At 39.9% G+C, this 15,840-nt stretch overlaps 1 protein-coding gene across 2 annotated transcripts in view; it reads left to right on the top strand.

The window, feature by feature from the left end:
* The window catches only part of CSGALNACT1 (chondroitin sulfate N-acetylgalactosaminyltransferase 1), a 342,071-nt gene that overhangs the window by 98,891 nt on the left and 227,340 nt on the right, over positions 1 to 15,840 (top strand). The window contains exon 1 of one of the 2 annotated variants that reach the window (XM_043562613.1): positions 13,507 to 13,710. The exons of the other annotated variant lie outside the window; for it this stretch is intronic. The gene's annotated coding sequence lies outside the window, so the exon portion shown is untranslated. Of the gene's footprint in view, positions 1 to 13,506; positions 13,711 to 15,840 lie in introns of those variants that run through there. 2 annotated transcript variants of the gene reach the window in all.

The raw sequence follows: 15,840 nt of genomic DNA, 5'->3' as shown, positions 1-15,840 counted from the left end.
AGTCACATATTTTATTTCCATTCTGTATTCCAGAGGGCTCAGTGGAAAGTCTGAAGCAGATCAGTGGAATATTTTTGTTCAATAGTTAAAGGAAAGAATTTAATTGAATAACAGGATGTGAACCTGCTTCAAAGGTAGGATTTGGATGGTTCATAAAGATTCTCTAAATCTCACATGTGTAATTCAGAAAGGCTGTCAAGATGAGAAGAAGCCTTCTCTTAGTGATGGCATACTATGTTATAAGGAGCTTGGACTTTTTTGCATTGCTTTGGTGTCTAAAGTTTAGAGTAGTCTGGCAAAATTCACATCTGCTCATAATAGAGTCAGAGATGTCTGTTATAGAATCTTTGTATCATTGTAGGAAAGTGATTTCTACCAATCTTTGGTTTTTCAAAGCGATATTAGAACCATATGGTTCTACAGAAGTTGTTGCCCTAACATTTATTTGGTTATTACTCAATATATTTTACTCATTTTGTTAAGTTAAGTGAATGCATGTCACAGCTCTTATTCCTTCCCAATTCTTTTCCATTATCAGATGCTTTTAGAAATTTTGAAAAATTATTTTTTAGTAGAACTAGATAAAATACTTTCTTTAAAACCTCAAGTTTTCTTTGTCTGGTACTTCTGGAAAATTTAATTTGTACTGGGGACTTCTTATAAATTACCTGATCTAAATCTCTGAAGATCCCACAAGATTCTCATTAAAAAATTTTTTTTCTTAAAGTTATTTATTTTTGAGAGAGAGAGAGACAGAGCACAAGCAGAGGATGGGCAGAAAGAGAGGGAGACACAGAATCCAAAGCAGGCTCCAGGCTCTGAGCTGTCAGCATAGAGCCTGACGCGGGGCTCAAACTCATGAACCATGAGATCATGACGTGAGCCACAGTCGGATGTTTAACTGAATGAGCCCCCCAGGTGCCCCACGAGGTTCTCATTTTAATGATTGGTGGAACTGAGGCAAAATAACTTGTCCTGGTCACTCAGCCGTTTTGGGGTGGGACTGCTGGGGTTTGGATGTAGGTTCACCTTTTTTTCCAGTACACCACAGATCTGCAGATTTGGCTTCCTAGTATGATTTGGCCAGATTTTAAATGTTAAGCATTAAACATATTTAAACCCCTCCCCCTCCCATTTGAAATTTAAAGCTCATTATGATATTAACAGGATATGACCTTATAGGAAAGTGATTGAGCCTTCTAGTTCCTGCTGTTTATTTTGTGTTTGGAGAAACATCTGGAAAGTATTATGTTCAATGACTATTACTGACTTAATGACTAATGTTTATGCCCTAGCGTGGAAATCCTAAAGCAGTCTAAAGTAGTCAGTAGGTGTGTTTGCAATGATTGTTGAACAAGGCACTTTCCATGCAGTGGGCACTCTGGGAGGGGTGCAGGGCTCTGACTGGCTGGGCTTAGGCCCTGACTGTGGTGAGATGCTGGGGTTTCAGCCACCTGGCATGCATTCCTCACAGGAAAGAGGAGTACCATTACAGAGGAAGTGGGTGTGGAGGCATGCCGGGTAGTCAAAAACTACAGCCACTATTGTGCTTCTTAATAACCGAATGTAGATGCGAGTGGGTAGTTGGATAGAAGGTTCTGCTTCTCTAGAGAAATGTATGGCTAAAGATTCTAATTTGGTCCTGAAGGCATATAGGTAGATGGGACTTAAAGCCATGGGGTTGGACCAGAGCCAAGGGAAAGACCTTGAGGCACACAATAGGCCATGAAGAAGGAGCTGCCAGGGGATAGTGAGAGCAAGTGCCCAAAGAGGCAGGAGTGCAGGACCTCTAAGATCAGAGAAGGGAGATTTGCCATTTGAGGGTATACTCAACAGTGTCAACACTACTGAGAGCATAGGTCATAGTAAAATTGAGAAGTATTTGGGGTGTCTAGGTGGCTCAGTCAGTTAGGCATCTGACTCTTGGTTTTGGCTCAGGTCATGATCTCATGGTTTGTGGGTTCCAGCCCTATGTCAGGCTCTGCAGTGACAGCACGGGGTCTGCTTGGGATTCTTTCTCCTTCTATCTATTCTCTTCTCCCCTTTTCTCAAAATAAATAAACTTTAAAAAAATTGAGAATTACTCATTGGATTCCTGGGCAAGATGTGAGAACTCAGAAAATTAGAATTGATAGGAGATGACCGTCAACTGGAAATGTGGGTTGAAGGAGAAGAGAAGTAGGGGAGAACAGAAGTATCTGGTTTGGGTAACTAGGTGTATTTTTGTTCCATTGAGAGGGACAGTCTGGGAGGGCAGGGTAGGTCTGAAGAGAAGGGGATGGATTCAGTTTTCATCACTTCATAATTCACTTCCATGGCTTTAATTAAAATAAGTTTATGACTTTGAAGCCTGTATTTCACAACTTATTACATATACAGAGAGGAGGTTCAGAGCAGAAACTTGGTGAATGGAAACATTTAAGGGAAGGGGAGTAGCCTGTGAAGGTCTGGAGGGCCAGAGAGGCCACAGTCAATTGAAGCTGGTGTCATCTGGTAAGCCAAGTGGGCAGAGAGTTTGAAGGAAATGATGACTGTCAGCAGTTTCCATTACTAGAGAGGGGTCAAGTGAGTTAACGACTAAGAAGTATCTATTGATTTTGGCAAAGACTATTACAGAAGACTAGTGGGGTCAAAATCCAATTAACAGAGGGATTTTAAGTGGAAGAGATGAGAAGTGGAGCAAGCTGGAACAGATCACTGTTTCCTGAAGCTGACTGTCATTGGAGTGGTAAATACACAGGGATGTGGTCAAGGAAGTGGTGGTTGTTATTTTGTGGAGGGCAGAATAGATTTATACTGTTTGTGTGCTAATGCAAGGAGGCAATAGACAGAGGGAGGTTGAAGATACTGGAGAGGAGAAAATTTAAGGAGTGAGATCCCAGAGCAGGTGGATGGGAGGAGATACTTCAACTGGTGAATTAGGAGGAATGGTAGAAAGATGAGTGGGATGCAAATGTTTCTAGATGCACACAGATGCTTATAGTCCATGAATATAGCTCAATGAACAGTGAATACACAGTGCCACTTATAAGTTATATCAACTCCCCCTTCTTGATCTTTATCCAAAAATATTTAACATTAGGAAAGTTATTACTACACCCATTTTGCAATTCAGGGGCATTGACAAACTGGCCTGCCTGCTGCCTGTTCTGTAAAATGAAGTTTTGGTGAAAGATGGCCATGCTCGGATTAATTCATTTGAATATTGCCTATGCTTTTGCACAATAAGAGCAAGACCTAACACAGTCATTGTCTGGCCCTTTTCAGCAAAGTTTGCTGACTTCTGTCCAGTTGATAAAACCAAGACCCAGAGAGAATATTGACTTCAGATGATCCCTGCCTCCTCCTTCATCTATCTCAGAGACCACTTTTTCTTCTGTGTTACTTGGCGTTCTCCTGATGCTTGCTGCACACTCTTAGAATTATCTGGTAACCTTTCTTTGAGGAACTTTCAACAGCTGCAGTTGTAAATTAGATCAAATTTAAACTTATCCTGGCCCCACCCTAGAAATGTGATTGTATCTCATCACAATCACATCACCTTCCTAAGGAGGTATGTGATAAGGGAAGCCATGCTCTTCCCATGACTGAGGGTGTGCTGATTTATTCTGCTTTACTTGGATTGCTTTTCACCTTTTCTAAGAAGCCAAGATCACCTTCCTCCCTGAAATCATCAAAACCCCCATGCATTCCTTATCCCAGTGGTTTTGTTTCTTTGCTTAGAATTTCCTCAACACTCTGGCAGCATGGAGCCTGCTTGGGATTCTCCCTCTCCCCATCTGTCTCTGCCCCTCCCCCATTCATGCTGTCTGTGTCTCTCAAAATAAATAAACTTGAATTTCCTCAGCATTCAAGTGTCAACTGTTTCCCTCCTGTACTTACATCTTTGAGTATAGTCTGTGTCCTGTGAGAGAGGACCCCCCCTCTGGTGATGACGTCTCATTTGCTGTCTCTACATCTAACCTGCTGGCGGACAGGGATTGTATTGACCCTGTTATCAACACCTTGAGTTTGACAATTGCTAAACATGTTATTGGTGCTTAACAGATGAGTTTTGATTAGGTTGAAAAACATTTAGGTGCTTCAGAATTGTGCATTTACCATGTGCTAATTACTAACCCTTCTTAACTGTTAAAACCAGATCCCCTCCTGTATCTTTTGAAATCCACTTTGAGTTATTGACCAAATTTGAAAGCAATGTGTTTACAGGTACATTTTCCCTCTGTATGTCACACTGCTCAATTTTCAAGAGAATATACAAAATCTATTAAAATCTGTTTCTTTGCTGAATTTTCGATTGCTTCTGAAGGGGCTAAGATTTTATTTTATTTATTTTTATTTTTATTATTTTATTTTTAATTTAAATCCAAGTTAGTTAACATATAGTGTAATAATGATTTTAGGAATAGAATTTAGTGATTCATCACTTACATATAACACCTAGTACTCATCCCAACAAATGCCCTCCTTAATGCCCATCACCCATTTAGCCCATCCTCCTACCCAATACCCCTCCAGCAACCCTCGGTTTGTTCTCTGTATTTAAGAATCTCTTATGGTTTGCTTCCCTCTTTGCTATGGTCTTATTTTGGCTTCCCTTCCCTATGTTCATATGTTTTGTTTCTTAAATTCCACATATGAGTGAAATAATACAGTATGTTATCTTTCTCTGATTTGACTTTTTCACTTGGCATAATACACTCTAGTTCCATCCACATTGAAAATGGCAAGATTTCTTTTTTTTTTTTTTGATTGCCAAGTAACGTTCCATTGTATGTATATACCACATCTTCTTTATTCATTCATCAGTCGATGGACATTTGGGCTTTTTCCGTAGTTTGGCTATTGCTGATAGTGCTGCTGTAAACATTGGGATGGATGTGCCCCTTCACATAAGCATTTTTGTGTCCTTTGGATAAATATCTAGTAGTGCAATTGCTGAGTTGTAGGGTAGTTCTGTTTTTAATTTTTTGAGGAACCTCTATGCTGTTTTCCAGAGAGGCTGCACCAGCTTGCATTCCCACCAACAATGCAAATGAGATCCTCTTTCTCCACATCCTCGCCAACATCTGTTGTTGCCTGAGTTGTTAATGTTAGCCATTCTGACAGGTGTAAGGTGGTATCTCATTGTGGGTTTGATTTGTATTTCCCTGATGATGAGTGATGAGCATTTTTTCACGTGTCAGTTGGCCATCTGGACGTCTTCCTTGGAGAAGTGTCTATTCATCTCTTTTGCCCATTTCTTAACTGGATTCTTTGTTTTTTGGGTGTTGAGTTTGATAAGTTCTTTATAGATATTGGATACTAACCCTTTATCTGATATGTCATTTGCAAATATCTTCTCCCATTTTGTCAGTTGGCTTTTAGTTTTGCTGATTGTTTCCTTCACTGTGCACAAGCTTTTTATTTTGATGAGGTCCCAGTAGTTCATTTTTGCTTTTGTTTCCCTTGCTTCCAGAGAGACACGTGTTGAGTAAGAAGTTGCTGCTGGCAAGATCAGAGAGGTTTTTCCCTGCTTTCTCCTTGAGGATTTTGATGGCTTCCTGTCTTACATTTAGAGTTTTGAGTTTATTTTTGTGTATGGTGTAAGAAAGTGGTCCAGGTTCATTCTTCTGCATGTCGCTGTCCAGTTTTCCCAGCACCACTTGCTGAAGAGACTTTATTCCATTGGTATTCTTTCCTGCTTTCTCAAAGATTAGTTGGCCATACATTTGTGGGTCCATTTCTGGGTTCTCTATTCTGTTCCATTGATCTGAGTGTCTGTTCTTGTGTCAGTACCATACTGTCTTGATGATTACAGCTTTGTAGTATAGCTTGAAGTCCGGGATTGTGATGCCTCCTGCTTTGGTTTTCTTTTTCAAGATTGCTTTGGCTATTCGGGGTCTTTTCTGGTTCCATGCAAATTTTAGGATTATTTGTTCTAGCTCTGTGAAGAATTCTGGTGTTATTTTGATAGGGATTGCATTGAATATGTAGATTGCTTTGGATAGTATAGACATTTTAACAATATTTATTCTTCCTATCCAGGAGCATGGAATCTTTTTCCATTTTTTTGTGGCTTCTTCAATTTCTTTCATAAGCTTTCTATAGTTTTCAGTGTATAGATTTTTCACCTCTTTGGTTAGATTTATTCCTAGGTATTTTATGGGTTTTTTTGTGCAACTGCAAATAGGATCGATTCCTTGATTTCTCTTTCTGTTGCTTCATTGTTGGTGTATAGGAATGCAATCGATTGTTGTGTATTGATTTTATATCCTGCAACTTTGCTGAATTCATGAATCAGTTCTGGCAGTTTTTTGGTGGAATCTTTAGGGTTTTCCATATAGAGTATCATGTCATCTGTGAAGAGTGAAGGGTTGACCTCCTCCTGGCTGACTTGGATGCCTTTTATTTCTTTGTGTTGCCTGATTGCAGAGGCTAAGACTTCCAATCCTATGTTGAATAACAGTGGCGAGAGTGGACATCCCTGTCTTGTTCCAGACCTCAGGGGAAAAGCTCTGAGTTTTTCCCCATTGAGGATGATATTAGCATTGGGTCTTTCATATATGGCTTTTATGATCTCGAGGTATGCTCCTTCTACCCCTACTTTCTTCAGGGTTTTTATCAAGAAAGGATGCTGTATTTTGTCAAATGCTTTCTCTGCATCTATTGAGAGGATCATATGGTTCTTGTCCTTCCTTTTATTGATGTGATGAATCATGTTAATTGTTTTGCAGATATTGAACCAGCCCTGCGTTCCAGGTATAAATCCCACTTGGTCGTGGTGAATAATTTTTTTTTAATGTGTTGCTGGAGTCAGTTGCTAATATCTTGTTGAGGATTTTTGCATTTATGTTCATCAGGGAGATTGGTCTATAGTTCTCCTTTTTAGTAGGGTCTCTGTCTGGTTTTGGAATCCGGGTAATGCTGCCTTCATAGAATGAGTTTGGAAGTTTTCCTTCCGTTTCTATTTTTTGGAACAGCTTCAAGAGAATAGGTGTTCACTCTTCCTTAAATGTTTGGTAGAATTCCCCTGGAAAGCCATCTGGCCATGGACTCTTGTTTTTTGGTAGATTTTTGAATACCGATTCCATTTCCTTACTGGTTATGGGTCTGTTCAAATTTTCTATTTCTTCCTGTTTCAGTTTTGGTAGTGTATGTGTTTCTAGGAATTTTTCCATTTTTCCATTTTATTGGCATATAATTGCCCATTTTGTTGGCATATAATTGCTAATAATATTCTCTTATTATTGTTTTTATTTCTGCTGTGTTGGTTGTGATCTCTCCTCTTTCATTCTTGATTTTATTTATTTGGGTCCTTTCCTTTTTCTTTTTGATCAAACTGGCTACTGATTTATCCATTTGGTTAATTCTTTCAAAGAACCAGCTTCTGCTTTCATTGGTCTGTTCTACTGTTTCTTTGGTTTTGATAGCATTAATTTCTGTTCTAATCTTTATTATTTCCTGTCTTCTGCTAGTTTGGGGTTTTATTTCCTGTTCTTTATCCTGTTCTTTAAGGTGTAAGGTTAGATTGTATGTCTGAGACCTTTCTTCCTTCTTTAGGAAGGCCTGGATTGCTATATACTGTCCTCTTATGACCACCTTTCCTGCATCCCAGAGGTTTTGGATTGTGGTTTTATCATTTCCATTGGCTTCCATATACTTTTTAATTTCCTCTTTAACTTCTTGGTTAGCCCATTCATTCTTTAGTAGTATGTTCTTCAGTCTTCAAGTATTTTTTACCTTTCCAAATTTTTTCTTGTGGTTGATTTCAAGTTTCATAGCATTGTGGTCTGAAAATATGCATGGTATGATCTTGACCTTTTTGTACTTGCTGAGGGCTGATTTGTGTCCCAGTATGTGGTGTATTCTGGAGAATGTTCCATGTGCGTTGGAGAAGAATGTATATTCTGTTGCTTTAGGATGAAATGTTCTGAATATATCTGTTAAGTCCATCTGGTCCAGTGTGTCATTCAAAGCCATTGTTTCCTTGTTGATTTTTTTTGATTAGATTATCTGTCCATTACTGTGAGTAGGGTGTTGAAGTCTCCTACTATTATGGTATTACTATCAATGAGTTTCTTTATGTTTGTGATTAATTGATTTATATGTTTGGGTGCTTCCACATTTGGCACATAAATATTTACAATTGTTAGGTTTTCTTGGTGGATAGACCCCTTAATTATGATATAATGCCCTTCTTCATCTCTTGATACAGTCTTTATTTTAAAGTCTAGATTGTCCAATATAAGTATGGCTACTCCAGCTTTCTTTTGTTGACCATTAACATGATAGATGGTTCTCCATCCCTTTACTTTCAATCTGTAGGTGTCTTTAGGTCTAAAGTGGGTCTCTTGTAAATAGCATATAGGTGGATCTTGTTTTCTTATCCATTCTGTTACTCTGTGTCTTTTGATTGGAGCATTTAGTCCATTGACATTTAGAGTGAGTACTGGAAGATATGAATTTATTGCCATTATGTTGCTTGAAGAGTTGGAGTTTCTGGTAGTGTTCTCTGGTCCTTTCTAATCTTTGTTGCTTTTGGTAGTTATTTGCTTATTTATTTATATATTTATTATTCATTCATTCATTCATTCATTCATTTTCATCTTTTCGCCCCTCAAAAAGTCCCCCTTAAAATTTCTTGCAGGGCTGGTTTAGTGGTGACAAACTCCTTTAATTTGTGTTTGTCTGGGAAACTTTTTATCTCTCCCTCTATTTTGAATGACAGCCTTGCTGGGTAGAGAATTCTTGGCTGCATATTTTTCTGATTCAGCACATTGACTATATCCTGCCACTCCTTTCTGGCCTGCCAAGTTTCTGTAGATAGATCTGCTGCAAACCTGATCTGTGTTCCCTTGTAGGTTAAGGACTTTTTTTTCCCTTGCTGCTTTCATGATTCTCTCTTTGCCTGAGTATTTTGTGAATTTGAGTATGATATGCCTTGTTGATGGTCAGTTTTTGTTGAATCTAATGGGAATCCTCTGTGCTTCCTGGATTTTGATGTCTGTGTCTGTCCTCAGGTTAGGAAAGTTTTCTGCTATGATTTGCTCACACAACCCTCTGACCCCTATTTCTCTCTCTTCCTCTTCTGGGACCCCTATGATTCTGATATTGTTCCTTTATTTATTTTTTTTTTTTAATTTTTTTTCAACGTTTATTTATTTTTGGGACAGAGAGAGACAGAGCATGAACGGGGGAGGGGCAGAGAGAGAGGGAGACACAGAATCGGAAACAGGCTCCAGGCTCTGAGCCATCAGCCCAGAGCCTGACGCGGGGCTCGAACTCACGGACCGCGAGATCGTGACCTGGCTGAAGTCGGACGCTTAACCGACTGCGCCACCCAGGCGCCCCATATTGTTCCTTTTTAATGAGTCACTGATTTCTCTAATTCTTAAATCATGCTCTTTTGCTTTAATCTCTTTTATTCTTCTTTGTTATTCTCCATAAGTTTGTCCTCTATATCACTGATTCTCTGTTCTGCTTCATCCATCCTTGCTGCCATGGCATCCATTCATGATTGCAGCCCAGTTATAGCATTTTTTATTTCATTCTGACTAGTTTTTACTTCTTTTATCTCCACAGAAAGGATTCTAATCTATTTTCGACTCCAGTTAGTATTCTTATTATTGTGATTCTAAATTCTGGTTCAGACATCTTGCTTGTATCTGTGTTGGTTAAGTTTCTGGCTGTCGTTTCTTCCTGCTCTTTCTTTTGGGGTGAATTCTTTCGTATCATCATTTTGAAGGGAGAAAAGGAATTAATGAGGTAGAAAAAATTAAAATTAGAAAAATTAAAATTAAAAAATTAAAAACACACAAAAAAACCCCAAATAAATGATGCTAGATCCTAGGTGTGTTTTGGTCTGGGTGTTGAAAGTGGCTTGATATGTTAGAGAAAAAGGGGAAAGAAGAAAATAAAAGGAAATCGTTTAAAAATTTGAAAAAGTGAATACACTGAAGTAGACTAAAATGAAATGATGGAAGTAAACTAGAATTTGAAAAAATTCACACAAAAGTAAAAAATATAGTAGAAAAAATTAAAGAAAAATATTTTTAATAAAAATTAAAAATAAAAATGAATTTTTTCTCTTTCTGTATTGAAAAAAAAGAAAAGTGAAAAAGAGAAAAAAAATAAAAGAAAATTGAATAGATGGACCTGCCAACAGACTGAAATACTACTGAAATTACTTCGTTTTCCCCTAGAAGTCAGACTGTGAAGCGCTTTATAGTCCATAAGCTAATCAGGTGGTGAGACTTCTATTCTTGAAGACTGAGGTTGGCCCACTTGCACGGGGCTTAGTGTAATGGCTCCATTCTCCACTTGACGGCGCTGCTAGCCTACTGGGGTTGATTGTTGTGGCGCTTGTAGGTGCATATGCGCATGTGCAGGAGTGGTGAAAATGGTGTCACCCAGCTACCCAGTTCCTAGTATTGGAACTCTGTTCTACCTGATCAGCAATCACACACCTGTCCTTTGTCTTCAGCTTTTGTCCACTCCCTGCTTTTACACTGTGACCAAGCCCCAGGTTGTACTTCTCTCCTGAGTTTTGTCTCAGATGTGGCTGTTTTCTGTGGCCCCTTACTTCTGAGGGACTGCGGCTTTGACCCGTTCTGCCCCTCTGCAGAGGGTTTAACCGAGCAATGGCCAAATGCCAGCTGTACCCAGGAAAGTTTGTGGGACCGTGCTGCTGCTGATGCCCGGAGACTACGGCCAGGTGCCAGCCTGCCCCAGAAAAAGTTCTCAAGATATTTTAGCAGCAGCGTTTCAAGGATTATGGAAAATCACAACACACATCTGGCACCAGGCTTCACCCTTAATGACCTTGTTCCAGCACCAGCGAATGTGGCCATTCTCTGGGGTCTGTTGGGCCCAGGTTGCCTCACAGCCCCTACCAAATGTCCTTCCAGCAGTGGAACCACTTCTCCCCGTGTGGCCCAAGAGCCTCCCAGACCCCACTCTGTTCCTGGGTCTTTTCCCTTCCCACTAGAGCACTTTCCGGTATTGAGCTGTGGAGTTGCAGGCTCTGTGCTCCCCCTGTTTACAGTCTTCATGGATTTAAACCCTCTCCTTTCTCCCTTTTTAGTTCAGTCCCTGTGGCTGTTTCCAATTTTCCCCTTTCTCTCCAGCTGCTTTTGGGAAGGGGTGCTTCTCCTGTATTCTCCCCACTGTCTCTGTCCTCTCTGCATGCAAAAGCACCTCCCTGCCCTCCACAGCTTCTGTCTCCTCAAGTCACCTCTCTGTGCCACGTACCTGCTGAATTCTGTGGTTCAGGTTGTGCAGATTGTTGTGTTAATCCTCCAATCAGTTTTCTAGGTATGCAGGATGGTTTAGTGTTGGTCTGGCTGTATTTCATGGATGTGAGACATACAAAAAACTTCCATGCTGTTCCACCATCTTGGCTCCCTCCAATAAACTTTATTTCTTACAGCAGTTAAAAGTGTACAGTAAAATGAACAGACACATAGAGTTCCCGTGTGTTCCCTTTCCCCCAACCCATGGTTTTCTCTAGTGTTAACTTTTGAACTGGTATAGACTACATTTGTTACAAGTTATAATTCAATATTGATACAATTAAAAAAATTTTTTTTAACGTTTATTTTTGAGAGAGAGACAGAGACAGAGTGTGAGTGGGGGAGGGGCAGAGAGAGGGAGACAGAATCTGAAGCAGGCTCCAGGATCTGAGCTGTCAGCACAGAGCCTGATGTAGGGCTCAAACTCATGAACTGCGAGATCATGACCTGAGCTAAAGTCGGATGCTTAATTGACTGAGCCACCCAGGCACCAATACTATATTATTAACCAAAGTCCATAGTTTACTCTAGGGTTTATTTTTTGGGTTGTATAGCTTTCATGTCCTGTATTCATGAAAGTATTAAGTATCATACAGAGTAATTTGAATATTATCCCCTAACTTGACCTATTTGTCCATCTGCCCTTTACTCCACCCTCAGCCCCGCCCCCTCACATGGGCAACTACTGTCTTCTTACTGTTTGTATAGTTTAACATTTTCTAGAATGTCATATAGTTGGAATCATATGGTTCGAGGCCTTTTCAGACTGAATTTTTACTTAGAATATGCATTAAAGTCCCCTCCCCTCCCATGTCTTTCCAGGGATTGAAAACTCATTTATTTTTATCACTGAATAATATTGCATTTAATGGATATATGATTATTCATTCACCTATTGAAAGACATCTTAGATACTTGGTTGCTTCTAAGTTTGGGTGTTATGAGTAAAGCTGCTATAAACATTTGTATGCAGGACATAAATTTGTTTCAGATATAAGTTTTCAACTTATCTGGATAAGTACCTAGGAGTGCAATTGAAGAGTTAGATGGTTAGCCTCGCAAAAGCACTCTCCTAACTTGTTTTCATAGTCACATTTGAACTGTAATTTTTAAAAATCCAATTTTGTTCATGAATATATAATAAAAATACCCATACATATTTGGAAATTCTATCAAGATTGCTAGATTCTTTGGAATAGTTTGGTGGTAGGAGTAGGAAGGTAGTATCTTGCTTGTAAGGGTTTGAAGGAGCAAAAGGTGGAAAAGTGAGCTGTTTTGATTGATTGATTGATTGAGGGAGGGTGCAAGTGAGTGAGGGGCAGAGAGAGAGAGAGGGAAAGAGAGCGAAGCAGGGCTCCTGCTCAATAGTGAGCTGTTTTCTTTTTTTTCAACGTTTTTTTTATTTATTTTTGGGACAGAGAGAGACAGAGCATGAACGGGGGAGGGGCAGAGAGAGAGGGAGACACAGAATCGGAAACAGGCTCCAGGCTCTGAGCCATCAGCCCAGAGCCTGACGCGGGGCTCGAACTCACAGACCGTGAGATCGTGACCTGGCTGAAGTCAGACGCTTAACCGACTGCGCCACCCAGGCGCCCCGATAGTGAGCTGTTTTCAAAGAGGAACTATATGATGTGCAACAAACTGTCATTATATTCACTGACTTGGAAAGTATTGTAGAGATATTGAAACAAAGAGTTGGGAAAACTCCCCTGCACAACTGTGTGTTTCCTGTTCTGGTTTGCATAGGGTCTGGCCTCTGGATGCTCCTTGAAGCCTCTTGGCACAGCTGCACTGTCAGCTGGGCTCGTTTTCCGAGATTAGCACAGCATAGAGCCCTTCCTTCTACTCAAACATCTCACTGTCCACATTCCTGCTGCCAACAGAGCCTACCATATAGCTTTTACTTAGGATGTCGGCAAAACAGTTTCTTCTAAATATTAAAAAAAATTAATATACTCTCCAAAGTAAGACCAGAATCCCGACATGTGATCTTCGCTTAGTAATTTTTGAATGACCCAAAATACTTGCAGGCCCCTTCTTATCTATTTTACATTTTGTAAATAATTCAGCCATTGAATTTTATAGAGTTTATAATATATTGCTCTTCTGAAACACAACACTAGTCTGTGGTGAGAATTAAGATTAACATGAAAATAACACATTTTTAATCCATTTAGCTGATGATTACTTGATTCTTTTTGAATATTCAGATGAGCTGAAGAATTGCAAGAGAAACAAAGACAACTTTACATTCCAAGAGGCGTGCCAGTGCATGGCTATTTTTAGTCCCTGGCATCAGTCAGGACATACTTGTTGCATATCAGGTGTGTTGAATGTGGCACACGGTCACGGTGATATGCAGCAGGCTCTCAGCTGACCTCTCCCAACCTTGTAGGAATACCCTTGCATCTGTGAGACTCCAGTAAATGCTTTTCAGGTAAGCCTGTGATGCCTGAGTTTGGCTGCTGTGGGTTTGTGAGGTTCATTGTGGGGGGACGGCATGGGGCCACAGAAGATTTGCTCTTTTTTAGGGGACCAATAGACAGGTAGGGTTCACAGATATTCTGTGGTAAGCTCAATCATTCAGCCATCTAGTGCTAACCTTGTTGCTAGGACAAAGGAAATAATACATATATTCTCTGAGGAGTTTATCAACATGGCTGTCATTTTTTCTTAGCCACTTGACAAGATCTTGACATTGAGGAAGTATGTCCCTGCACCACTCCCTTTAAATTCTAGCTCAACACAATAGATGCTGTAAAGCTTCAAAATAGGTTACCATTTATGTGATTCTTACTATGTGCTATGTCTTTCTTTCAATTAATTATTAGTTGTCACAAACATCAATGAGGTGGGTGAAAAATTAAGGCTTAGAGAGATTAAATAACATGTCCAAACTGGTAAGGGGATAGCTCTGAGATTGACCCTCAGGTCTTTCTCACACTGAAGATGGGGCTTCCTTAACCACAGTGCTGTCCTGCCACCTAAAAATAGACTTGTCTATACCAATGCAAGAAGCTGTCACATTTGTCTGACACAGTTGTGTTTTTCTAAATAAGGGCTCATTATTACTCCTTGCTCAACTACCCGTAATATAATTACAATCAATTTTGATGTTGCTAAATGATTTTGAATTATCTCCTCAAATTATCTTTATTACTTCTCTGAAAAACGGAGGCTTAATATATTGATAAGTTGTCAGAATTGCCCTTTAATTTTTCAGTGATCAGTAATACCACCCAGGATCTTTCTCAGCTTCTGGAGATGACTAGAGCTTTGTAAATATACACACTTTCTTGCTCTCTCTGTCTCTCTCTCTCAATCAGTAAGGTCATTGTCTAATTCTCTTAGGATCCTGATGCACACCAGGACCCATTCTTATTTTACGCACACTTACATTGTATTTCTAGTATTTTTCTCTTGTTTTTCTACTGAGTATTGATTTTTGTCTTCATTAATTCTTCCCATCACTGCCAATTTCCTTCATTCTTTGTGTTCAACATCTCTTTTAAAGTGTTACTGAATTGACTTATTCTGGATTTGTTGATTTCTCATTCTTAATTTATTTCTTGTTACTTTTCTTTCATTTATAAGGCTTATTGTATTTTCTATAACATGCATTTTGCCCCCTTCTGTGGTTATTTTGTTCCTTCTCTGGGGATTATGTTTGCTTTTTTTTCTACCCCTTGGTCCCCAGGTCTGTTCCAGGCTCTTTGGAGTCTGGGTTGGGGTGTAGTGGAATCAGAACCCAGGCCAGCACTGCCTGGGGGAAACTTCAAGGACTGTCAGGGTCTGGGCTCCATATAATCACTGAGGGTTATTGTTAGATCATTCTCTTCCTACCTGTCTCTGGCCCCCCTGCCAGCACCAAGCAAGGCTCCCCCATCTCCGCCCCCCCCCCCCCACCAGGGCCTGCAAGTTGGCCAGGAAAGGGAAAGCAGTGCCCACAGCATCAGGGACACGTGGCTGGCTTCTTTGGTCCCTGGTCTTTCATCAAGAGAATAATGGGTTCCATTCATTGTTAGGCATACTGGGCTTTGAACCAGATGTCTAATATCTATTATCTCAAACCTTACCCCCACCCTGAAAGGTTAATTACTATCTATGTTTGACAGATGAGGAAACTGATGCTCTGAGAGGTTAAGGATCTTGCCAGAGAGTGAAGTTTATAGATGGATGCACTGGGATTCCAGGCCCTGTCTGTGTGACTCCACAGTCTCCATTGTTTCCACCACAGCATTCTGCCAGAATGAACTTGTTACTTGAGTACTTTCTACACCTTTTGTTATCTGCATTTGGATTAGATCCTTCTTGTTCTAATTAGAGGGTGTTTTAAGTATTCCCTACTGTTGTATCTTAATACTATTGCATCATGCTCCCAAGAGTTGTTTCTCCCTACTTAATTCATTAAGAATCCCAGTACATTATTTCCTTAGTTTATTGTATTAGAATCTAGTAGCTGGTGAATCCTGTTTCCTGGCTTCCTGCCACAGTGAGAGCAGGTCTAAATTAATTAAAATGTGTTGCTCTGACAATCTAATAATAGCAAAATCAAGGTTATTGGTCA

This window comes from Prionailurus bengalensis, chromosome B1, assembly GCF_016509475.1.
Source record: "Prionailurus bengalensis isolate Pbe53 chromosome B1, Fcat_Pben_1.1_paternal_pri, whole genome shotgun sequence".
Taxonomy (NCBI): domain Eukaryota; kingdom Metazoa; phylum Chordata; class Mammalia; order Carnivora; family Felidae; genus Prionailurus; species Prionailurus bengalensis.
The sequence above is the reverse complement of the archived record's forward strand: the minus strand, read 5'-3'. Positions and strand labels throughout refer to the sequence as shown.